The 7,058-nt window shown below is 47.4% G+C and overlaps 1 long non-coding RNA gene across 2 annotated transcripts; it reads left to right on the forward strand.

Moving 5' to 3' along the window:
- Positions 1-535: 535 nt before the first annotated feature.
- Positions 536-6,730, forward strand: LOC122208623. Of its 2 annotated transcripts, XR_006197300.1 has the most exons (4): positions 536-643; positions 5,398-5,804; positions 6,278-6,388; positions 6,465-6,730. It is a non-coding gene; the product is annotated as an uncharacterized LOC122208623 (long non-coding RNA). The 2 variants fall into 2 exon arrangements; XR_006197301.1 differs by lacking the exon at positions 5,398-5,804.
- The last annotated feature ends 328 nt before the right edge of the window (positions 6,731-7,058 follow it).

Here is a 7,058-nt window from a genome sequence, read left to right on the forward strand (position 1 = left end):
GTTGGCCGCCCTACATCCCTAACGTGGAGAGAGGTCAGCACGGTTTCTGGAGCTGGTTTCTCACAGGAATATTCTAAAGCTCCAGAGTAGATGGAAGGAGGGGGGGGATGTCAATGAGAATACAAGTCTCCTATTTCTTATAAAGATAATTAGAACCATTCTCAAAGTAGCTGTCCATGGCTGCCCAAAAGAACAGAAGAATAAGCCTTTTGGAAGTTTTGTGTTTTTTTCAGACTTAAATGTAGTATTTTAGCTCGCGTGCGCCCGTGTGTGTGTTTGTGTGTGTGTGTGCATGAGTGTGTGCGTTAGGAGAGCAAGGGCTGTGGGAGGGATACAATTAGTGGCTTCTGTACATCTGGGCTGTGTTGATGGGTCCTATGAACTATGTGATTTATAACATACATGCCTTTCATTTTTGTATAAACATGTAGAATGTTTAGCCAAATGGTTGAACCGTTTGGGACAATTGCTTGAAACATTCCAAGTTCTTTTTGCTTTGTTAACTTTTTTCTGAGTTACTGAAAGTTCTAATTCACTCATGAATGGGTGAGATTCAGGGGAGGAGGAATCCAACACAGGAGGGAGCGTATTTGTGTTTCAGAATTTGCCAAGGGAACCACCGGACGAGCCCGGCTAGGCTTTTGTGAGTGTTATGTGAGGGGAGGCTGATAAAAATTATTAGTATTACTTATAATCCATGAGACGTGGTAAAATTACTGTCTTAAAGGAGGTTTATTAAGAGAGTCCGGTTTATAGACGATGTTTCCCACTGAGTCAGATCATCATCCACTGGGCCTGTGAGTGAGTAGGGTTGGCTAAGTGAGAAAGCTCTTTAGAAAATTGTGTGTGTGTGTGTGTGTGTGTGTGTGTGTGTGTGTGTGTGTGATACTGCTCTAGGAGGTGGTAAAACAACACCCAAGGAGGGACCCTCAGAATGGAGTAGTCCCTTGCTGACTCATCTGAGGAGGAAGTGCGTTAGGTTCTTACTGCTTTCCAAGTGGTTGTTTTCTTTGATTTGCAAAGCCGCGGAGACATAGAATTTAATATTCGTTCCATCAGTAAGTTCTCATCCAAGTTCCCCCCAATAAATGAATGAATAAGTAAATAAATCAGTAACTGAGGTCACAATTTCTTAATTAAGTCCTACAGGAGACGGCTAGGAAGTATTGTACCTAAATTCTATTTCTAATCTACATTTGGAGTGGCTCCGTGCTGTTTCAGCGGCAAGGAGCCTGTCCCTTTCTAAAGCAAGCATGAGCTCCTCTGCCTTTTAATTCTAAGCTTCCCTCCCAGCCATCCAGGCACAAAGTTGCCAGCGTTGTTTGTAGCGTGGCAGGAAATCGGTGACGAACTCTGAGAAATTAAAGGAGCCGGGGATTTCAGAGTAAAAAATATAATGGAAGCCACTCTTTGGCAGAAACTGTTCCCAACACACGGGCAGCAATCACGAGCCAACAATAATATAATTTGCATTTACCCCCTTTACCTGCAAGAAAAGTTAACTTTGTTTCCTCCCATTAATTACACTGACAAAGTATCCTGTTACCAATTCTGAATAGTTTGACTGAAAAAGATCCCCTTTTCCTAAATCCAACTGTAGCCAGCAGTTTTGGTCTGACTTTTGGGGGTGAGGCAGTCCAGTTAAGCGTCTAGGCAGGGCACAGGTCATCTGTGACACAGGCGGCCCCCGCCCCGTTTTAAGCTGTTTTCCTTAATTACCACGAGACGAGAGGGGCTCTCCCTCTGCCGGCAAAGTCTCGGTACCTGCTGGCTCGCTCCTTCCTTTCTTTCCCAGGAGGGCCCATCCTCTTTCTTCTCAAATCCTATTTAATTTTTGCATTTCCTGATTTTTATCTTGGGAAAACAAAAGCCAGCTGCAGTCACTTAAGGAAACAGCTGAAGGGTGCTGGCAGGTAGAGGTCTTGCAGGTTTCCAGTCTCAAATGGTGAGAACCCAAATGCGGCGTGTCAGGTTGCAGTGACTTCGGCACTTCTCAGCTCCCTTTCTTCTTCCTGCACGCGCGCGCGCGCACACGCATACACACACACGCACACACACGTGCACACGCACGTCCCTTTTTGCTCGCCTCCTGCCCAGGGTCCCCCTCACTTTCTACAGCTGTATTTCTAATCAGCAGAAGATACATCTTGCTTGGAGCCAACACGCCTTTTCTCCGCGCATTCTTAACCTCCTATCTTATGCATGGATCACTGGTTAGCTTAGAAATGCACAGACACAAAGGAGAAGCTGACATTCGATGGTTGACGGCCATAATGGCTGTTTATAAACCTAATCCATCACGTTTAGTGGACACCTCCATTTTTGTCCCTCTGAAAAGGTATAAATAATAAAATGGGATAGCTCCAGCTCGGAGGTGCCTTGGTAAATATTTTAACTATTTACAAGATCGCACCAATCACAAAAGAAGCATCTGTACCATCCACAGAAGGGCCCCTAGCCATTAAAGAAGACCCAGATGGTTGCTACCGTTCGACCAACAATAACATCTCTTGATGGGAGAGCTTTTGTGGCGTGGTTTACATTTTTTTTTTTTTTTTTTTTTTTTACAAACCACATTGTGAATTTTCATATCACATCCTGAACTTGTCTTCCTTTTTCTCTGCCGGCCCCCAGCAACCTTTCTAAAGAAAATCTCCCTAAATAGCCTCCCCTTACGAAAAGAATGAGGCCTTGAAGGATCATGGCAAATGGATGTTTCAAAGCCCAATTCAGAGGCAAGTCTGTACAATTATAAACTGGGCCTTCTCCAAGTCCAAATATTGACATGGGCCCACTCATTCTGTGGGTAAACACCCCAGTTGAGCCCCGAATGCACCTTGCCATCTAAGACTGAGTGCACAACTCTGGCTCGTTCGGTTTCAATTTACCCTTTCCTGCCAGGCTTAGAGAAGAGTGCAGTGGGGCCCAAGGAACTCCAAGGGTGACCTTTGGAGTTAAAGGCATTTCTTCTTTTTGGACCCTGTGCCTGACTCTGGGGGGGCAGGCCGGCAGCGAGGATAGCGTGTGGCTCTTGACATCTTTGGGCAAGTCAGATCGCTTTTTTGTTCTGAGTATGGAGCAAACGGAGAGAATTTGCAGCCCGTAGCTGCTTAGTAACTGCTGGGAACTTAGGTTGTTTCTAAAGCACCAGGAAACCCAGCTTTTTAGTGACACGGAGATGGCAAACAGAGAGCAGGAGAGCGGCGCCCGAGTCCCGGAGCAGATCTGATTCTGAGTCTCAGCTCGGGGGGGCCCCACGGCAAACGCCTTCTCCACGCCGAGCTTCGGTTTCCAGGCTGTATCACCCGGGCACCAACAGCACAAACCCCTGAGGGTGCCTGTGTGAATTACCCAAGATGATATATTTAAAGCAGGGAACTAAGCGCTCCATAAAGGTTGCTATAATTAATACTGACAAACCCATCACGGAGCGATCAAATCTTTTGAAACTAGAAGATGAGGCAGGCAGCAATTTCAAGGTTTCTGCAAACAGCATGGGTATTTGAAGTTTCCTTCCGGGGGTGGGGGCGGGGCTGGGGGTGGGGGACAGAAACCCCAAACCATGTGACCACCACTCTCCAGGTCTAAACGTTCATTTCTTTTCCAAAGGCTCTATTTAATTTCGGAGCTCCCACTTTCCAAATTTGGTCAATAAAATTAACAGCCTCCTTTTGAGTGGAACATCACACCTCCAAATGAGCTCAAGCTGGCGCAGGGATTGTCCTGCGGAATGTGAGATTTACATTTTACAGCTCCTCGCCAAGTAATGAATGAATCAGAGCTCGTAAACAAACGATCCTCGCTTCCCTTGTTCCGTGGACCCCGACGTGGGGTGTGTGCTGCAAAGAAAAATATTTATCCTGTTTGTGTGGCGCTGGGTCCCTGAATGGCCCACCAATAAAACAACATCATAAAGGGCATTTCACAGCTGAGCTCGCAATTTAATAAACAGATGCAAACAGAAGGGCTTGGAGGTCAACAATTAAAAATAAACCAGCCCGACGTTCTCCTTGGAATTCCCCTTCTCTATAAAGTAGAGAGGACCAGGCCCCCACAGCTGTGGCAGGGCTGGGGGAGGGGTGGGAAAGGAGCTCAGGAGGGCTGTACCTGTTCTCGGTGATTATTGCCACAACTCTCTCTCTAGCAAGAAAGGGCAACTTCCAGAGCAGATGAAATGCAACTCATGAGCCCAAAGAGGCCAGAAAACGGTACAGTGACCTTGGCTGGCTGCAAAGGCGGCCTGTCGATTTCTCTAGTTTCTGTGCCCAAGACCCTACGTGTTGGAGCAAAAGATCTGAAACGGTGGGGAAGCAAAGACCGGCTTCTGTGTGGTTGGTTTCGGAATGGGTTTTCCACTTAAATCCGAAAGTGTGTGTGTGTGTGTGTGTGTGTGTGTGTGTGTGTGATGTCTGAGAAGGAACGAAGGCACTGAGCAAAGGTCTGGAAAGTTGGTCACAGGCACCATTCTGTACCCACTTTGCCCCCTACCCTCTCTCAGCGCTGCTCAGATCAAGGCTGCCCACCACGTGGGCACACGTGTCAGCGCCATCTTGCCCACCACGCGGGCACACCTGTCAGCGCCATCTTGCCCACCACGCGGGCACATCTGTCAGCGCCATCTTGCCCCACTTGGCCTGTCACTTCAGGCTCAAATACCATCTCTCCCTGCCTCACTTTCTCTTAAGTTAAAGGCGGGTGGTGGGGGGGGGGTTGGTAAGAATAGTACCTGGTTGCTGGCTGAAAGTGTTGGCTGAGGATTGGTGAGGTCGTTGGTGTAAAGCTCTTAAGGCCGTGTTTGCAAACAGCAAGGCCTCAAAAGTCCTAGTTCTTTCTAATAGTATCTGTGCGGTCTCAGGGGCTCACGCTTTCTTCTGGCCCAGAGAATTCCACCGTGGCAGGTCTCACTCACCTACCTTGAGAATGTGCTGGAGGCCTGCAAGCCCCCCATTCTGACGCGCTCACCCTCACAAAGTCCCAAGTGCCTACCCAGCGAATGCGGACAGCCTCCCCACATTCCTCTGCTGATAAGAGGGGAAATGAAGGATGGGTCTAAAGATAACCATTTGCTCTGGGGGACAGACCTCCCATGAGGACCCATCTGGCGGTCAGGCAGGAGCACTGTGTCAAGTGCCCCCCCCCCCCCACCTCCGAGAGTCTTCGGTGGAATTATGGACCAAGAAGTTCGTTTTCTTCACACGTGAAGAGTAGCGACGGTGAGCTTGAGAAATCATTCAAGCACCCCGTATTCAGGTGGGCTTCCCAAATGTACCAGGGGCTCCCACGCTGTCTGGTGGCTCATCTTGGGCTGGGTTCTGGGTTCTTGGGGCTCCTCCCCTTGAATCATGTAGACTTGAGTGTAAGTCCCTCCTCTGCCTTTTTGTGTTTTTCTTCTTCAAGCAATGAGAACACGCGAGAAACACCTCCAGGGAACAGGATGGAGTCTTCCTCTCCTGTTTCTGGTGTCGAAGACATATTTTCCTTCTCTGCAACTATTTATTTAGTATGAAGGAAAAACCCTCTCCTGTGCACTGTCTCATCTACTCCCCAGGACAGGCCTGAGTGGGGACTGTTGTTCCCTTGATGTCACCGAAGAGACAATGGAGGTTGTGACGCGTAGATCATCCCATCGCTGAAAAGAAGCAAAAGTGGACGGTTTTCATCCGTAATTCGTAGTTTTTCATTTTGAGCTAGGACTGAACTTTAAAAAAGCCAACTACAAGGAAATAAAAACAGTCATACAGAAAAAAAAAAAAATTTAACTATAAATGCACAGTTGAACAAATCATCACAAAGCAGCTGCCTGCGTAAGTACAGTCCAGGTCAAGAGAGAGAAATCTGCGTCCCTCTTTTGTTCCTTTCTGACCAGGACACCTAGAAGAGACTAGCCACCATTCTGACTTTTCTAATCACCATTTTCTTCTTTTGTTTTATGTTTTTGCCACCTATGTGAGTATCTATAAACGATATAGTTGAGTTTGCTTCTTTTTTTTTTAAATTTATTCATTTTTGAAAGAGAAAGAAAAAATGAGGAAGTGGGAGAGGGGCAGAGAGAGAGGGAGGCCCAGAACCCGAAGCAGGCTCCAACCTCTGAGCTGTCAGCACCGAGCCCGACGCGGGGCTTGAACTCACGAACCATGAGATCGTGACCTGAGCCGAAGTTGGACCCTTAACCAACTGAGCCACCCAAGTGCCCCAAGCTTTCCTTCTTTTTGAACTTTACAAGATAGGTGCGTACTGTATTTATTCATTTGTGTTTTCTCCTTTTCTTTGGTACTAGGCTGATAAGATTCATCCATATTGCTGAGTGAAGCCATGGCACGTTCCTCCTCTTTATTCCTACAGTATATTCCATTTGGGGGCTGTATCCTGATTTATTCGTCCGCACTAGGTTGGTTGACATCTGAGCTGTTTCCAGTTTGGGGTATGTATGGTAGACTGCAAATATTCTTTACATCTGTCCCTAGGCGTGCCCTCTGCCAGACTTTGGCTAATTAAAAGAGGTGAAGGTATGCCAGGGGCGAGCCAACGCTTCAAGAAGCCTTGCATGTTTCCGTCTGCTCTCCTGTACCTCTGTCATCACCGTGAGAAGGTCGTGGGCATGGTAGGCTGCTCATGGAAGAGCGTGATGAGAGATGTACCGAACAGAGTAAACTCAAAGAAGCATGAGCCCGACCAAGCTCAGCGAACTTGAGTGGATAAACAATAAATGCTTATTGTTGCATGATGCTGATATTTTTGTAGTTGTGTGTCATTCGGTGTCATTTAGCAACAGGTAAATGATACAAGCTTGTAAGCTTTGTGATAAATGTTCTTTTCTTTTTTAATGTTTATTTATTTTTAGAGAGACAGAGCATGAGCGGGGGAGGGGCAGAGAGAGAGGGCGACACAGAATCCGGAGCAGGCTCCAGGCTCCGAGCTGTCAGCACAGAGCCCGACAAGGGGTTCGAACCCACGAACTGGGAGATGGTGACCTGAGCCGGAGTCAGATGCTTCACAGGCTGAGCCACCCAGGCGCCCCTGTGATAAATGTTCTTATCAAAATCAGTCATTTTAATTCA

The sequence above is a fragment of the Panthera leo genome, chromosome E2 (genome assembly GCF_018350215.1).
Source record: "Panthera leo isolate Ple1 chromosome E2, P.leo_Ple1_pat1.1, whole genome shotgun sequence".
Classification (NCBI taxonomy): Eukaryota; Metazoa; Chordata; class Mammalia; order Carnivora; family Felidae; genus Panthera; species Panthera leo.